At 42.8% G+C, this 15,911-nt stretch overlaps 1 pseudogene across 1 annotated transcript; it reads right to left on the bottom strand.

Annotated features, from left to right (window-relative positions):
- Positions 1-14,760: 14,760 nt before the first annotated feature.
- Positions 14,761-15,320, bottom strand: LOC116545164 (annotated as a pseudogene). The gene has a single exon (XR_004266215.1). The product of XR_004266215.1 is annotated as a 60S ribosomal protein L21 pseudogene (transcript).
- Between the last annotated feature and the right edge of the window lie 591 nt (positions 15,321-15,911).

The following is a 15,911-nucleotide window of genomic DNA, read 5'->3' as shown; positions in this document are numbered from 1 at the left end:
TGCAAACTTTGCCTCCCAGGTTCAAGCGATTCTCCTGCCTCAGCCTCCTGAATAGCTGGGATTACAGGCGCACACCACCATGCCTGGCTAATTTTTGTATTTTTAGTAGAGACAGGGTTTTGCTATGTTGGCCAGGCTGGTCTCGAACTCCTGACTTCAGGATGCCTTGGCCTCCTGAAGTGCTGGGATTACAAGCGTGAGCCACTGTGTCTGGCCATTTTGTAGTTCTTAAAGTATTAGGTCTTTTGTATCATTCGTTATATTTATCTTTAGATATTTGTTTTTGATGCTCTTGCAAATGGCAGTTTCAACTTTTTCAGTTTCCTTTTGGTCATTGCTAGTATGTAAAAATACAATTCATTTTTTCTGTAGATCTTGCATCCTGCCACCTTGCTAAGCAAACGTTAGTTCCAGTAGCTTTTTTGTAGAATCTACTTTTCTAAATAGACAATCATGTAGCATGCATATAAAGACAGATTTATGGCAACTGTGCCTGCAATGACAGCACTTTGGAAGACTGAGGTGGGAGGATTGCTTGCGGCCAGGAGTTCGAGGCCAGCCTGGACAACATAGAGAGACATCCTCAACCTGCTACTGGCCTGCCATTTCTACAAAAAAAAAATGAAAAGAAGAGGATAGTTTAACTTTTTCCATTCAAATCTGGATTCCTTTTGTTTCTTTTTTCTTTTTCCTTCCCTTCATTGTTTTTCATATTGCACTGGCTGGAACCTCCAGTATAATGTTGAACAAAAGCAGACATCCTTGTATTATTCCTGATCTTTGAGGGAATGTGTTCAGTCTTCCACCATTATGGTTTTGTTTGTTTGTTTGTTTGGGTTGTTTATTTATTTATTTATTTATTTGAGACGCAGTCTCATTCTGTCACGCAGGCTTGAGTGCAGTGGTGTAATCTCGGCTCACTGCAACCTCTGCCTCCCAGGTTCAAGCGATTCTCCTACCTCAGCCTCCCAAGTAGCTGGGATTACAGGTACACACCACCATGCCTGGCTAATTTTTGTATTTTCAGTAGAGATGGGGGTTTCCTATGCTGGCCAGGCTGGTCTCGAACTCCTGACCTCGTGATCCACCTGTGTCAGCCTCCTAAAATTCTGGGATTACAGGCATGAGCCACCACCCCCAGCCTCACCATTAAGTTTAATATTAGCTGAAGATTTTTCGCAGCTGTAAGATTGAGGCAGTTCCCTTCAATCTGTAGTTTGCTGAGAGTTTTTATTAAGAATCTATGTTGGATTTAGTCAAATGCTTTTTGTTATTGAGATGATAATATGACTTCTCCCTTTTGTTTTTTTTTTTGATATGAATAATTATACTGATCGATTCTTTTAAAATTGTGGTAACAAATATATAACATAAAATTTATCATTTTACTTATTTTATAGTGTACAGTCCAGTGGCATTTAGTAACATGCTGTACAACCATCGCTACTACATAATTCCAAAATATTTTCATTTACCCAAAAGGAAACCCTGTGCCCATTAGCAGTCACTTACCATTTCTCTCTCTCCCAGCTCCTAGCAATCACGAGTCCACATTCTTTCTCTACGAATTGGCCTGTTCTGGATATTAGATATAAATGGAATAATACAATATATGTGGCCTATGTGTATAGCTTCTTTCATGCAGGATAATGTTTCCAAGGTTTAACTATGTAGTAATGTGTATCAGTATCAGTTCTTCTTTTGTTTGTTTAACTTTTTTGAGATAGAGTCTCACTCTGTTGTCCCCAGCTGGAGTACAGTGGCACCATCTCGGTTCACTGCAACCTCTGTCTCCCGAGTTCAAGCAATTCTCCTGCCTCAACCTCCCTAGTAGCTGGGATTACAGGCATGCACCATTACACCTGGCTAATTTTTGTATTTTTAGTAGAGACAGAGTTTTACCATGTTGGCCAGGCTGGTCTTGAACTGCTGACCTCAGGTGATTCACCTTCCTCAGCCTCCCAAAGTACTGGAATTACAGGTGTGAGCCACTGCACCTGGCTTTTTTTTTTAGGCAGGGTTTTGCTCTTTTACCCAGGCTGGAGTACAGGGTGTGATTTTGGCTCATTGCAGCCTGAGATCGCTCAAGCCATCTTCCTGCCTCAGCTTCCCAAGTAGCTGGGACTACAGGTGTGCACCATCATGCCTGGCTAATTTTGGTATTTTTTGTAGAGATGGGGTTTGGCCATGTTGCCCAGACTGGTCTTGAACTCCTTAGCTCAAGCAATTCTCCCACCTCTACCTCCCAAACTGCTGGGATTACAGGTATGTACCATCACGTCTCACCCTTCAGTTCTTTGTTTGGCCAAAAAGTATTCTAGTTTCCATTGTATGAATATTCTACCTCTTTTTTTTTTTTTTTTTTTTGACAGAGTCTTGCTCTTCTCCCCGGCTGGAGTGCAGTGGCAGGATCTTGGCTCACTGCAGCCTCTGCTTCTTAGGTTCAAGTGATTCTCATGCCTCGGCCTCTGGTGTAGCTGGGGTTACAGGCACAAACCACTAGGCAGGGCTGATTTTTATATTTTTAGTAGAGAGTGGGGTTCACCATGTTGTCCAGGCTGGTCTTGAACTGATCTCAGGTGATCCACCCACCTCGGCCTCCCAAAGTGCTAGGATTACAGGCGTGAGCCACTGCACCTGAATATACTACTATTTTTTTTTTTTAAAGATGGGGTTTCACCATGATGGCCAGGCTGGTCTTGAACTGATCTCAGGTGATCCACCCACCTCGGCCTCCCAAAGTGCTAGGATTACAGGCGTGAGCCACTGCGCCCGGCTATACTACATTTTTGTCAGTTGATGGACATTTCGGTCGTTTTCACCTTTTGGCTATTGTGAGTAGCACTGCAGTAAACATTTGTGTACAGTTTTTGGGTTGAATACTTGTTTTGATTTTTGTGGATATATACCTAGAAGTGGAATTGCCAAATTATATGGTAATTCTATTTTTAACTTTTTAAGAAGACACCAAAGTGTGTTTTACAATGGTTGCACCATTTTACATTCTACCAGCAGTGTGCAAGCATTCCCATTTTCCCACATACTTGCCAGCCCTTATTTTCTGTTTAAAAATATATATAGGCCAGGCGCGGTGGCTCAAGCCTGTAATCCCAGCACTTTGGGAGGCGGAGGCGGGTGGATCATGAGGTCAAGAGATCGAGACCATCCTGGTCAACATGGTGAAACCCCGTCTCTACTAAAAATACAAAAAATTAGCTGGGCATGGTGGCGCGTGCCTGTAATCCCAGCGATTCAGGAGGCTGAGGCAGAAGAATTGCCTGAACCCAGGAGGCGGAGGTTGCGGTGAGCCGAGATCGCGCCATTGCACTCCAGCCTGGGTAACATGAGTGAAACTCCGTCTCAAAAAAAAAATATATATATATATATATATGGCCAGCCTCATGGATGTGAGGTGGTATCTCATTGTGATTTTAATTTGTATTTACCCAATGACCAATAATGTGAAGCCTCTTTTCATGTGATTGCTAGCCATGTGCATATCTTCTTTGGAGAAATATCTATTGAAGCCCTCTGCTCAGTTTTTAAAAATTGAATTGTTTGTCTTTTCACTGTTGATTTATAAAAGATTTTTAAATATATTCTGGATACCAGACCCTTATCAGATATATGACACATTTTTTTTTCAAATATTTTCTCCTATTCTGTAGGTTATCTTTTCTCCTTCTTTCCCTCCCTTCCTCTCTCTCTCTCTTGTCCCACTCTGTCACTCAGGCTGGAGAGTGCTGTGGCGTGTCACAGCTCACTGCAGCCTCAACCTACTGGGCTCAAGCGATCTTCCCAACTCAGCCTTCTGTGTAGCTGGGACCTACCACATTTAGCTAATTTTGTTGTTGTTGCTGTAAAGACAGGGTTCCACTATGTCTCCCAGGCTGGTCTCAAACTGCTGAGCTCAAGCAATCCTCCCGTCTCCCCTCCCTTCCCCCTTTTCCTTCCTTCCTCCCCCCTCTTCCTTCCCCTTCTTCCTTCCCTTTCCTTCCTCCCTCCCTTTCTCTTTCCTTCCTTCCTCCCTCCCTCCCTCTCCTTTCTTCCTCCCTCCCTCCCTTCTTTCCTTCCTTCCTTCCATCTCACTCTGTTGCCCAGGCTGGAGTGCAGTGGCACAATCATGGCTTACTGCAGCCTTGACCTTCCAGGCTCTGGGTCTACAGGTGCCTCCCATCACACTGGCTAATTTTTGTTGTTGTTGTTTAGAGACGAGGTCTTGGCCGGGCGCAGTGGCTCACGCCTGTAATCCCAGCACTTTGGGAGGCCGAGGCGGGTGGATCACGAGGTCAAGAGATCGAGACCACCCTGGTCAACATGGTGAAATCCCGTCTCTACTAAAAATACAAAAAATCAGCTGGGCATGGTGGCGCGTGCCTGTAATCTCAGCTACTCAGGAGGCTGAGGCAGGAGAATTGCCAGAACCCAGGAGGCGGAGGTTGCGGTGAGCCGAGATCGCGCCATTGCACTCCAGCCTGGGTAACAAGAGCGAAACTTGGTCTCAAAAAAAAAAAAAAAAAAAAAAAAAGAGACAAGGTCTTGCTATGTTGTCCAGGCTGGCCTCAAACTCCTGGGCTCAAGTGATCCTCCTGCCTTGGTCCCCCAAATTTCTGGAATTACAGGAGTGAGCCACCATGCCTGGCCCATTTTCTTATTGTTGAGTTTGGATCATTCTTTGTTTTCCAGAGTTACTTATCAGATATATGATTTGCCTAATGGTCTTTGGATGGCAAAGTTGTCCCCGGTTAAGAATCACCACTCTAGATCTTATTACCACTTTACAGGAAATTCAGGGTTCAGAAGAGCATGTTAAATGCCACCACAGGAATGTGAGCAGGAGAGTCCACACTGAGGTAAACTACGGAACAGATGGTACGGTTTCTTTAACAACAATAACAAATTGTAAAGAAAAAGAGAGAAATTGTCAATTAAAGAAGATTTAAGAAAATAACTTTTTTGTTTTTTTAAATGGAGTCTTGTTCTCTCACCCAGGCCAGAGGGCACTGGTACTCTCTCAGCTCACTGCAACCTCTGCCACCGGGGTTCCTGTCTCAACCTCCCAAGTAGCTAGGACTACAGGTGGGCACCACCATGCCGGGCCAATTTTTGTATTTTTAGTAGAGACAGGGTTTTGCCCTCTGGCCAGGATGGTCTTGAGTTCCTGACCTCAAGTGATCCACCCACCTTGGCCTCCCAATGCACTGGGATTACAGGCATAAGCCACCGCACCTGGCCAGAAAAGAGCACTCTTAAAGGTAGTGAGCTAGGAAATTTCGTGAAATAAAATTTCAGCATCTGGAGATAATGATGCTCCAAGATTAAGAGATTCTACTCTAAATAAATAAATAAATAAGGGGGAAAAAAAATCATGCTCCAAGAGACTCCAAACCAGGAGAGTGTTAAGGAGCGGAAGTAGGGTTGGGGCCTCCCATACTGTAGGGACCAGCTACCTGCCTAGGACAGGGGATTAGCAGACACCACTGTGAGGGAACATTCCAGTTCCCAACACAGAAGAGACAGGCACCTCCTAGAAGTGAATTTAAAACTACTCAGCCATGGTGTGGTGGTTCACACCTGTCATCCCAGCTCTTTGGGAGGCCAAGGAGGGTGGATCACTTGAGGTCAGGAGTTCGAGACCAGCATGGGCAATATGGTGAAACCTCGTCTCTACCAAAAATACAAAAATTATCCAGCTATGGTGGTGCACACCTGTGGTCCCAGCTACTTGAGAGGCTCAGGTGGGAGGATCACTTGAGCCTGGGAGGCGGAGGCTGCAGTGAGCTGAGATTGCGCCACTGACTCCAGCCTGGATGACGGTAAGGAAACCCTGTCTCAAAGCAACAACAACAAAAGAAGTAGGACTCAGTGTTTCTCTCGGTGTTTACCCCAGAGAAAAGTCAAAGGGCTGGAAGATCGGAAGATCCCCTGCCTCAAACAGGTAAGGGTCAGCCTCTATAAGCAGCACAGGCCCAGGGAGTGGCATGCTACCTTAATGGGCAGTAAAGATACTGAAAGGCAGGAGAAAGCTGTTGAGCAGATTTCACAGAAGAAAATGTTAACTTCATGCTTGGGTATCGGGTTGGGAAAAAGAGAGTTCAAGCACAGGACATCTTTTAGTTGGATGTACCTGCAGATTTCATGTGGCCTCAGAGGGCCTGAATTTTCTTTTTTTTTTTCTTTTTCTCTAATAGAGTAATTATGCTTTCTTATGAATACATAAGTAATTGTTTAATAAGTATATAACATTTGAGACAAATAGTATATACAATATTTTTTTCTTTTTTTTTTATATCAGCAATTACAAATAAGCAGAAAAGGAACAATAAAAAATGACCACTGTCAAATAATCAATTAATATTTTGGTGCGTATCTTTCTTTTTTCTTTTTTTTTTTAAAGAAGAAAGAGAGAAAGAGAAAGAAAAAAAAAAAAGAATGAATGAGAGGAAGAAAGAGAAAGAGGAAGAGGGAGAGAGAACAGGGGTGTTGTTTTATTGCCCAGGCTAGAATGCAGTCTAAAAATGGGTATGCCTATAATTGTGCTTAATAATAGAGACATGAAAAAAATAAAATAAAAAATGAGGGAAGAAAATAACTAACAAGCAGCCAACCAATATTTCATTTAAACCTGTAAATAGGTGTGATGTGGTACTGATAAGAGTGTATATTTTGTGTATTTAAAGTGGAGAGTTCTATAAATGTTAATTAAGTTTACTTGTTCCGGATCTGAGTTCAAATCCTGGATATCGTTGTTAACTTTCTGTCTCATTGATCTGTCTAATATTGATGTTGAAGTCTCCCACTATTATTGTGTGGGAGTCTAAGTCTCTTTATAAGTCTTATATATCTGGGTATTCCTGGATTGAGTGCGTATATATTTAGGATCTTTAGCTCTTCTTGTTGCATTGATCCTTTTATCATTATGTAATATCCTTCTTTGCTTCTTTTGATCTTTGTTGCTTTAAGGTCTATTTTATCAGCAAAAATTGCAACTCCTGCTTTCTACTTATTTATTTATTTTTGCTCTCCATTTGGTTGGTAAATTTTTTTCATCCCTTTGTTTTGAGTCTTTCTGTATCCTTGCATGTAAGATGATGGGTCTGGATGCAGCATACCGATGGGTCTTGCCTTTTTTTGCCTGTCTGTGTCTTTGGATTGGGTGATTTAGTCGGTTTAAATTTAGAATTAATTATAATATATGTGAGTTTGATATTCCCATTTAATGTTAGCTGGCTGTTTTGCCTATTAGTTGATGCAAGTTCTTTTTTTTTTTTTTTTTTTTTTTTGAGACGGAGTTTCACTCTTGTTACCCAGGCTGGAGTGCAATGGCGCGATCTCAGCTCACCGCAACCTCCGCCTCCTGGGTTCAGGCAATTCTCCTGCCTCAGCCTCCTGAGTAGCTGGGATTACAGGCATGCGCCACCATGCCCAGCTGAATTTTTGTATTTGTAGTAGAGACGGGGTTTCACCATGTTGACCAGGATGGTCTCGATCTCTGGACCTCGTGATCCACCCGCCTCAGCCTCCCAAAGTGCTGGGATTACAGGCTTGAGCCACCGCGCCCGGCAGCAAGTTCTTAATTATGCTGATGTTCTTTATTTTTTGGTATTTTTAGAAAGGCTGATACTGGTTGTTCCTTTCTATTTGTAGTGGTTCTTTCAGAAGCTCTTGTAGAGCAGACCTGGTGGTGATGAAATCTCTGAGTGCTTGCTTGTTCACAAAAGATTTTATTTTTCCTTCGCTTATGAAGCTTAGTTTGGCTGGATGTAAAATTCTGGGTTGAAAGTTCTTTTCTTTAAGGATGTTGAATATTGGCCCCCACTCTCTTCTGGCTTGTAGGGTTTCTGCTGAGAGAACTGCTGTGAGTCTGATGAGCTTCCCTTTATGGGTAACCTTACCTTTCTCTCTGGCTGCCCTCAGTATTTTCTCCTTCATTTCAACCCTGGTGAATCTGGCGATTATGTGCCTTGAGGTTGGTCTTCTTGAGGAATATCTTTGTGGTGTTCTCTGTATTACCTGGAGTTGAATATTGTCCTGCCTTGCTAGGTTGGGGAAGTTTTCTTAAATAATATCCTGAAGTGTATTTTCCAACTTGGATTGATTCTCTTCGTCACATTCAGGTACACCTATCAAACGTAGATTAGGTCTTTTCACATAGTCCCATATTTCTTGGAGACTTTGCTCGTTCCTTTTTATCCTTTTTTCTCTAATCTTGTCTTCTCATTTTATTTCATTAAGTTGGTCTTCGACCTCTGATATCTTTTCTTCTGCTTGATCGATTTGGCTGTTAAAACTTGTGCATAGTTCGTGAAGTTCTCATGTTGTGTTTTTCAGCTCCATTAATTCACTTATATTTCTCTCTAAATTGCGTATTCTTGTTAACATTTCGTCAAACCTTTTTTCAAAGTTCTTAGTTTCTTTGCATTGGGTTAGAACAAGTTCTTTTAATTCACAGAAGTTTCTTATCATCCACCTTTTGAGGCCTGCTTCTGTTAATGGAACACAGTCTTTCTCCATCAGGCCTTGTTCTGTTGCTGATGAGGAACTGTGATCCCCTGTAGAGGGAGAGGCGTTCTGATTTTGGGTATTCTCAGCCTTTTTAGGCTGGTTTCTTCCCTTCGTTATAGATTTATCCATCTGTGGTCTTTATAATTACCGTCTTTATAATTGGGTTTCTGAGTGGACTTCCAACTTGTTGATTCCCAGCGCTAAAATCTGAGCAACCCACTGTGCCGGCCAAAACAGCGGCGTTAAGATTGATGGTGCTTTTCTGACTCTGCATCAAGAACCGCTGCACCAAGGCAGTGGCAAAACTGCCTCGCCGGCCACAAGAGTCGCACTGGTGACCTGTGGGGCTCCTCTGCTGGGAATCTCCTGGTGCGTGAGCAACAAAAATTGATCTGAAAGTGTGGCGTCCTCTCGTTCTCTGTGCTTTCAGTGGGAGCTACAATCCCGAGCTGCTAGTGATCAGCCATCTTGGATCTCTCTCGAGGGCCTGAATTTTCTAGGTAGGACAAGCAGACCAGGGACAGGTGCAGATTTACTGGGAAAATCATGAAATCCCAGGATCTACAACTATGGTGGAGCATCTCAGGGACCCTGTACCCCATCCAGCACCAGCTATGACTTACCAAGTATCCCAGGAGCCTCCGAACATCTCATCTTCATAGATGTGTGTTTCATAGTGCAGGGGCTGTGAAAAGAAAATAAATCTTGGGGCCCCCAAATCACTAAGCTAAAGGGAAAAGGCCAAGCTGGGAATTGCTTAGGAAAAATCTGCTTCCTATTCTATTCAGTTACCCCTCTGCTCACTGAGATAAATGCATATCTGATTGCCTCCTTTGGAGAGGCTACTCAGAAACTCAAAAGAATGCAACCATTTGTCTCTTATCTACCTAGGGTCTAGAAGCTCCCTCTCCATGGATTTGTCCCACCTTTCTGGACTAAACCCATGTTCATCTTATTTTTATTATTTTTTTCTTTTTTCTTTTAAATATGGGGTTTCACCATGATGGCCAGGCTGGTCTTGAACTCCTGACTTCAGGTGATCCACCCACCTCGGCCTCCCAGAGTGCTACGTGGTGAGCCACTGCACCCGGCCATCATCTTATATAGGTTGATTGAAGTCTCATGTCTCCCTAAAATGTATAAAACCAAACTGTACTCGGACCACCCTGGCCATATGTTGTCAGGACCTCCTGAGGTTGTGTCATGGGCATGTGTCCTAAACCTTGGCAAAATAAACTTTCTATATTAACTGAGACCTGTCTCAGATATTTGGGGTTCACATTTTGGTAACTGTGGAATGATTCTGAGTGGAGATGCCACTGATCTTCAGCAAATCTCCTATCACTGCTTGGTACCAGCATGAGCTGCCTTTATGGCTCAAACCAAGAGGACAATTTGCTGAGGTCTGGAAGCACCCCCCCCCAACCAGAGAATCCCTGATCTCCCAAAATTTGGTTGAGATCTGAAGTTTATTTTGCTGTACAACTCCCTTTTTTGTAGTTTTACGTGTTTCCAACAGGAAGGCAAGATTTCTGCTTCCATGATGATTGAAGGCAGGTAATTCCTTTATGGAGTCTGAGCTTGCTCCCAGCAGGGAGGATGAGTTTGACTTTTTTCCTGCTTCTTAGATGGTAGAGAGCAGTCTTCAGCCTGAGACCCATCTCTAGGTAAGTAGGTGAATTGGGATTTTGTCTTGGCTAAAGTTTAACAACCAGTTGATCATAATTTCTCCTTACTATTATAGTGCTCAGTGACCATATTGTTGGGTTTTTGTTGTTGTTGTATGTTCTAGTCTTTCTCCCATTAGATTTGACCAACTCTACCTGACTTGGTCAAATCCGCATGTGAATTCCAAATTATGGGTAACAAATCCTCTCTAATTTGGCTAAAATTCCATGCAGCTACAAAAGAGGAAAAACAAAAACAAAACGTCTCCCAAAACCACGTGCCTGGTTTCTGTGTTTGCTTCCTGTCTTTAAAAAGAATCTTTTTTTTGCAGGGGAGGGGTTGGGGGGACAGGGTCTCACTCTGTCGCTCAGACTGGAGTGCAGTGGTACTATCTCAGCTCACCACAACCTTTGCCTGACCTTTGTTCAAGTGATTCTCCTGCCTCAGCCTCCTGAGTAGCTGGGATTACAGGTGCATGCCACTAAGGCCTGGAAAAATTTTGCATTTTTAGTAGAGACAGGTGTCATCATATTGGCCTGGCTGGTCTCGAACTCCTGACCTCAAATGATCCACCCATCTTGGCCTCCCAAAGTGCTAGGATTACAGGCATGAGCCACTGTGCCTGGCCAAAAAAAATAATTCTTTTATTTACATCTCTTCAACCCTATACCTCCTTCCCTCTTTGGCATCTGCTGTACCAAAAAATCTAGAGAAGGCTTCCAATGACTTGATCCTCTTTAAAGAATTCAGAACAAAGGCACCACTCACCCCTTTTGAGGTGTTCTGTTTTCTTCTTTGAGTTTCGAGAATCATGGGCAGATTCTTCACAGGTCTAAAGCTCTGTTTTCCTGTATTGCATGACCTGAACTCTTTGGCTTTGGGGTACCAGAGATTATCTTGTACAGTGCGGGGATTTGACCTTGGTGTGTGGAATGGTGGATGAGAGCTACAAAGTAGGGGTGATGGAGCACAGTTTCCAGGAAGTGGTCTTGGCTGTTGGCTTTTGTTTTTAACTTTTTTTTTTTTTGCTCTCCTAGGAAGTTGTTGTTTAAGGATGCTAATTCTAGTTCAGAGATGCTTTCAAAATTAATCTAAATTTGGCTTGTCTGTGCATGTTTGTGTGAGGAACTGAACTGTTGTTTTCATAAGTAAATGAGAGACTGAGTTTTCTCAGCATCTAAGGGAAAGGGCATTTGCTCCTTCCAGCCAAAAGGCACCCCTGGGTGATGGGGGGGCCTTGTGAGAGTGTCTGGGGGATTCACCTCCTGTCACGTGCAGTGGCCCCACAGGGAAATCCCCAACAAAAATTAATTTTTTAAAAAAGGCTTGTCTAAGAAACCCATATAAGAGCTGATCACCCAGCATTTTGAGCCCTCTCAGTGGTGATAGGCCTCTGGAGAGAGGAACTGAGACACAAAAGAGGGTGGAAAGGACTCGGTGGTGACACACTGTGGAGTCCTGCACACAAGCAGCACACATCAATCCACCGTACAAAAACCCTAGGCCACCACTCAGATCCTCCTTTTAAAAACAAAAGAAAAAGTGGTAAACAAATAATCTAAGAATGAGGAGAAAACGAGGAGAATGATCCCCTTGAGAGCACTCCATAGGTTTTACGGCACCTCTGCTTGCCAGAGTTTTTGTAAAATGGAAGTGATATGGTGTTTGTACACATTCATATTAAGGAAAAAGGGCCCTACAGTTGACCTGCAAACTGTAGACCTCCCAAGTCCTCTTTTTCTCTATTTTTTTTTCTGCCTGCTTTAAGTCTGTTGTTACTTTTCTATTAAGATAAAAACACTGTTTGGATCCAACAGGTTCTTTTCGAAAGCTGGTGAATTTATGTTTATCTCATGGCTAAAGTTCTGAGATAAAAGCTATAGGGTCTGTGTGTGTGTGTGTGTGTGTGTGTGTGTGTGTGTGTATTTAAAAGGTCTGTATAATTTCTATAATTTTATGTTTAATTGGCAATTAAATCTGTTTTAGTGTAAATTTTGCTATTTGATTTTCACCTTAGTTGTTTCCTTCAATAAATTTAAGGCAATTTAGCTGACGATTGCCTAGTGTAGTGAAACAGGTTATCAAAAATTTGAAAGTCTAAGATAGGAAAATAAAAAGTTTTTTTTTGTTTGTTTTTTGTTTTTTTTTTTGAGATGAGTTTCACTCTTTGTTGCCCAGACTGGAGTGCAGTGGCGTGATCTTGGCTCACTGTAACCTCCACCTCCCAGGTTCAAGTGATTCTCCTGTCTCAGCCTCCCAAGTAGCTGGGATTAAAGGTGTCTGCCACCACACCTGGCTAAGTTTTGTATATTTAGTAGAGACGGGGTTTCACTATCTTGGCCAGGCTGGTATCTAGCTCCTGACCTCAGGTGATCCACCTGCCTTGTCCTTCCAAAATGCTGGGACTACAGGTGTGAGCCACTGCACCCGGCTGGCAAAAAAATTTTTTGAATTTATAAGATGTACTTCTTTTTTGTGAGATGGTTTCTTGCTGTGTTACCCAGGCTGGAGTGCAGTGGTGCGATCTTGACTCACTGCAACCTCTGCCTCCTGGGTTCAAGCAATTCTCCTGCCTCAGCCTCCCAAGTAAATGGAATTACAGGCTCCAGCCACCACGCCTAGCTAAATTTTGTATTCTCAGCAGAGATGGAGTTTACCATGTTGCCCAGGCTTGTCTCAAACTCCTGACCTCACGTGATCCGCTTGCCTTGGTCTCCTACAGCACAGTGCTGGGATTACAGGCATGAGCCTCTGCACCTGGCCAGAAAACATTCTTTCTTTTTTTTTTTTGAGATGGAGTTTCGCTCTTGTTACCCAGGCTGGAGTGCAATGGCGCGATCTCGGCTCACCGCAACCTCCGCCTCCCGGGTTCAGGCAATTCTCCTGCCTCAGCCTCCTGAGTAGCTGGGATTACAGGCACGTGCCACCATGCCCAGCTAATTTTTTGTATTTTTAGTAGAGACGGGGTTTCACCGTGTTGACCAGGATGGTCTCGATCTCTTGACCTCGTGATCCACCCGCCTCGGCCTCCCACAGTGCTGGGATTACAGGCTTGAGCTACCGCGCCCGGCCATTCTTTCTTAAAAAAAAGAAAAAAAGTGTGTTTTTTTTTTAAAAGGTGAAGAATTTTTATCTCATTCAAAGGTAATTTAAAGGTTATATATAAAAAAGGTAAAAGAAACCAGGAAATAAGAGAGATGTTAAGAAAGTTATAAAAATAAAGAGATTTGTTGTTGGTGGCAGTGGTGGTAAGAAAGCTTAAAGAGACATATATATATATTTTTTTTTTCCTTTATTTTTTTTTTTGAGATGGAGTTCTGCTCTTGTCACCCAGGTGGGAGTGAAATGGTGCAATCTCAGCTCACTGCAACGTCCACCTCCCAGGTTCAAGTGATTCTCCTGCCTTAGCCTCCCAAGTAGCTGGGATTATAGGTGCCTGCCACCACACCCAGCTAATTTTTGGATTTTTAGTAGAGATGGGTTTTCACCATGTTGGCTAGGCTGATCTCGAACTCCTGACCTCAGGTTATCCTCCCACCTTGGCCTCTCAAACTGCTGGAATTACAGGTGTGAGCCACTGTGCCCAGCCATGAGAAAAAATTTTATATAAGAAATAACCTTGTATGGTAAATTTAGTCCTAGAATAAAATGATTGCTTAAGAAAGAGGGATGTTTGGCCAGGTGTGGTGACTCACAACTGTAATCCCAGCACTTTGGAAGGCCAAGGTGGGAGGATCACCTGAGGTCAGGAGTTCAAGACCAGCCTGGCCAACTTGGTAAAACTCCTTCTCTACTAAAAATACAAAAATGAGTTGGGCATGGTGGCGTGGGCCTGTAATTCCAGCCACTCAGGAGGCTGAGGCATGAGAATCACTTGAATCTGGGAGGTGGAGTTTGTAGTGAGTTGAAATTGTGCCATTGTACTCCAGCCTGAGTGACACAGCGAGACTCTGTCTCAAAAAAAAAAAAAGAAAGAGGGATGTTCAGAACAAACCAGAAAGTCAAAGCATAGCATGAACAGTCTAAGTCATAATAAGAGGATTTAGTTTAAAAAAAAAAAAAACCTTTTTTTTTTTGAGATGGAGTTTTGCCCTTGTCTCTCAGGCAGGAGTGCAGTGGTGCGATCTCAGCTCACTGCAACCTCTGCCTCCTGGGTTCAAGCAATTCTCCTGCCTCAGCCTCCCAAGTAGCTGGGATTATAGGTACCCACCACCATTCCTAGCTAATTTTTAAATTTTTAGTACAGATGGGGTTTCCCCATGTTGGGCAGGTTGGTCTTGAACTCCTGACCTCAGGAGATCTGCCTGCCTTAGCCTCCCAAAGTGCTGGGATTACAAGCGTGAACCACCGCACCTGGCCAAAACTTTTATATGATCAAATTGTCTATTAATTAAAGGGAAATTATAATGATCTTTCTAGAGAGTGGGCTTGATGTAAATGAAAAATGCAGTAAATAAGTGGTTAGAGCAATGAAATTTTCTTAAAGGATGGATTTACTCTTAATAAATTATAAGACATTTAATTTTTTTAACACAAAGTTCAACTTTTATTACATCTTGCCATTTTTTATTTTCTTTCTTTTTTCTTTTTTTTTTTTTTTACACATATTATGCCATGAATTCATAGGGAATAGGTTCCAGCAGCTCAGGCTCCTTCCCATTGGTTCTCACAAAGTGTGCTTCTCTGGGTGGAGCAGGCTGGCGCTTCAGTTGGACCCAGGTACCTTTCTCTTTGGCGTCTTTCTTTTTCTGATCATTTTCCTTCACATATTTTAGGAAGCTATCTCGGCTCTTAGAGTGCTTGATGTGCTCAATATGCACATTAATTCTCTTGGCAAGAATCTTGTCCTTAACTTGTTTGTTTACAACAATGCCAACAGCATGCTGGGTAACATTGCAGACTCTTCCAGTTTTGCCATGATAACATTTGTGGGGCATTCCTTTTTGAACAGTACCCATTCCCTTGATGTCTACAATATCACCTTTCTTATAGATTCGCATATACGTGGCCAAAGGAACAAATCCACGTTTTCTAAAAGGCCTAGAGAACATGTATCGAGTGCCTCTCCTCTTTCCCTTTGTGTTCGTCATTTTGGCGAATTACTGGAAGATGGCGGTTCCGGCCGAAAGGAAGCCTCCATTTTCTCTCCTCTTTTAAAATGCAAGAAATAGTAGCGTTCTCCAACTTATTTTTCAGCTCATATAAATTTTTTTCCTTGAGTTCTACTTGTGTAGACTGATGCTAACAATGTTTTCTTAAAGGTGTAAAGGAAATGTTTTCTTCCAACATAATACTCTGTGCAGTGCAGAAGGCCTTTTCTTTTGCCTTTTGGTAACCAGCCTAACAGATTTTATGGTTTATTGAAACAGTTCCTATGCCATTATTATTGTTTCGATTTGCTTATAAAAACAGTGAGATTAAAGTAATTTTTTGTGGTGGGTGTGGTGACTCACGCCTGTAATCCTAGCACTTTGGGAGGCCGAGGTGGGTGGATCACCTGAGATTAGGAGTTTGAGAACAGCCTGACCAATATGCTGAAACCCCATCTCTACTAAAATTACAAAAATTAGCTGTTATGGTGGCATGCACCTGTAGTCTCAGCAACTTGGGAAGCTGAGCAGGAGACTTGCTTGAACCTGGGAGATGGAAGTTGCAGTGAGCCGAGATCATGCCATTTCACTCCAGCCTGGGTGACAGAGCAAGACTCCATCTAAAAAAAAAAAAAAGATTTTTTTTTT

The sequence above is a fragment of the Sapajus apella genome, unplaced genomic scaffold (assembly GCF_009761245.1).
Source record: "Sapajus apella isolate SASKATOON/1434 unplaced genomic scaffold, GSC_monkey_1.0 scaffold249, whole genome shotgun sequence".
Classification (NCBI taxonomy): domain Eukaryota; kingdom Metazoa; phylum Chordata; class Mammalia; order Primates; family Cebidae; genus Sapajus; species Sapajus apella.
The sequence above is the reverse complement of the archived record's forward strand: the minus strand, read 5'-3'. Positions and strand labels throughout refer to the sequence as shown.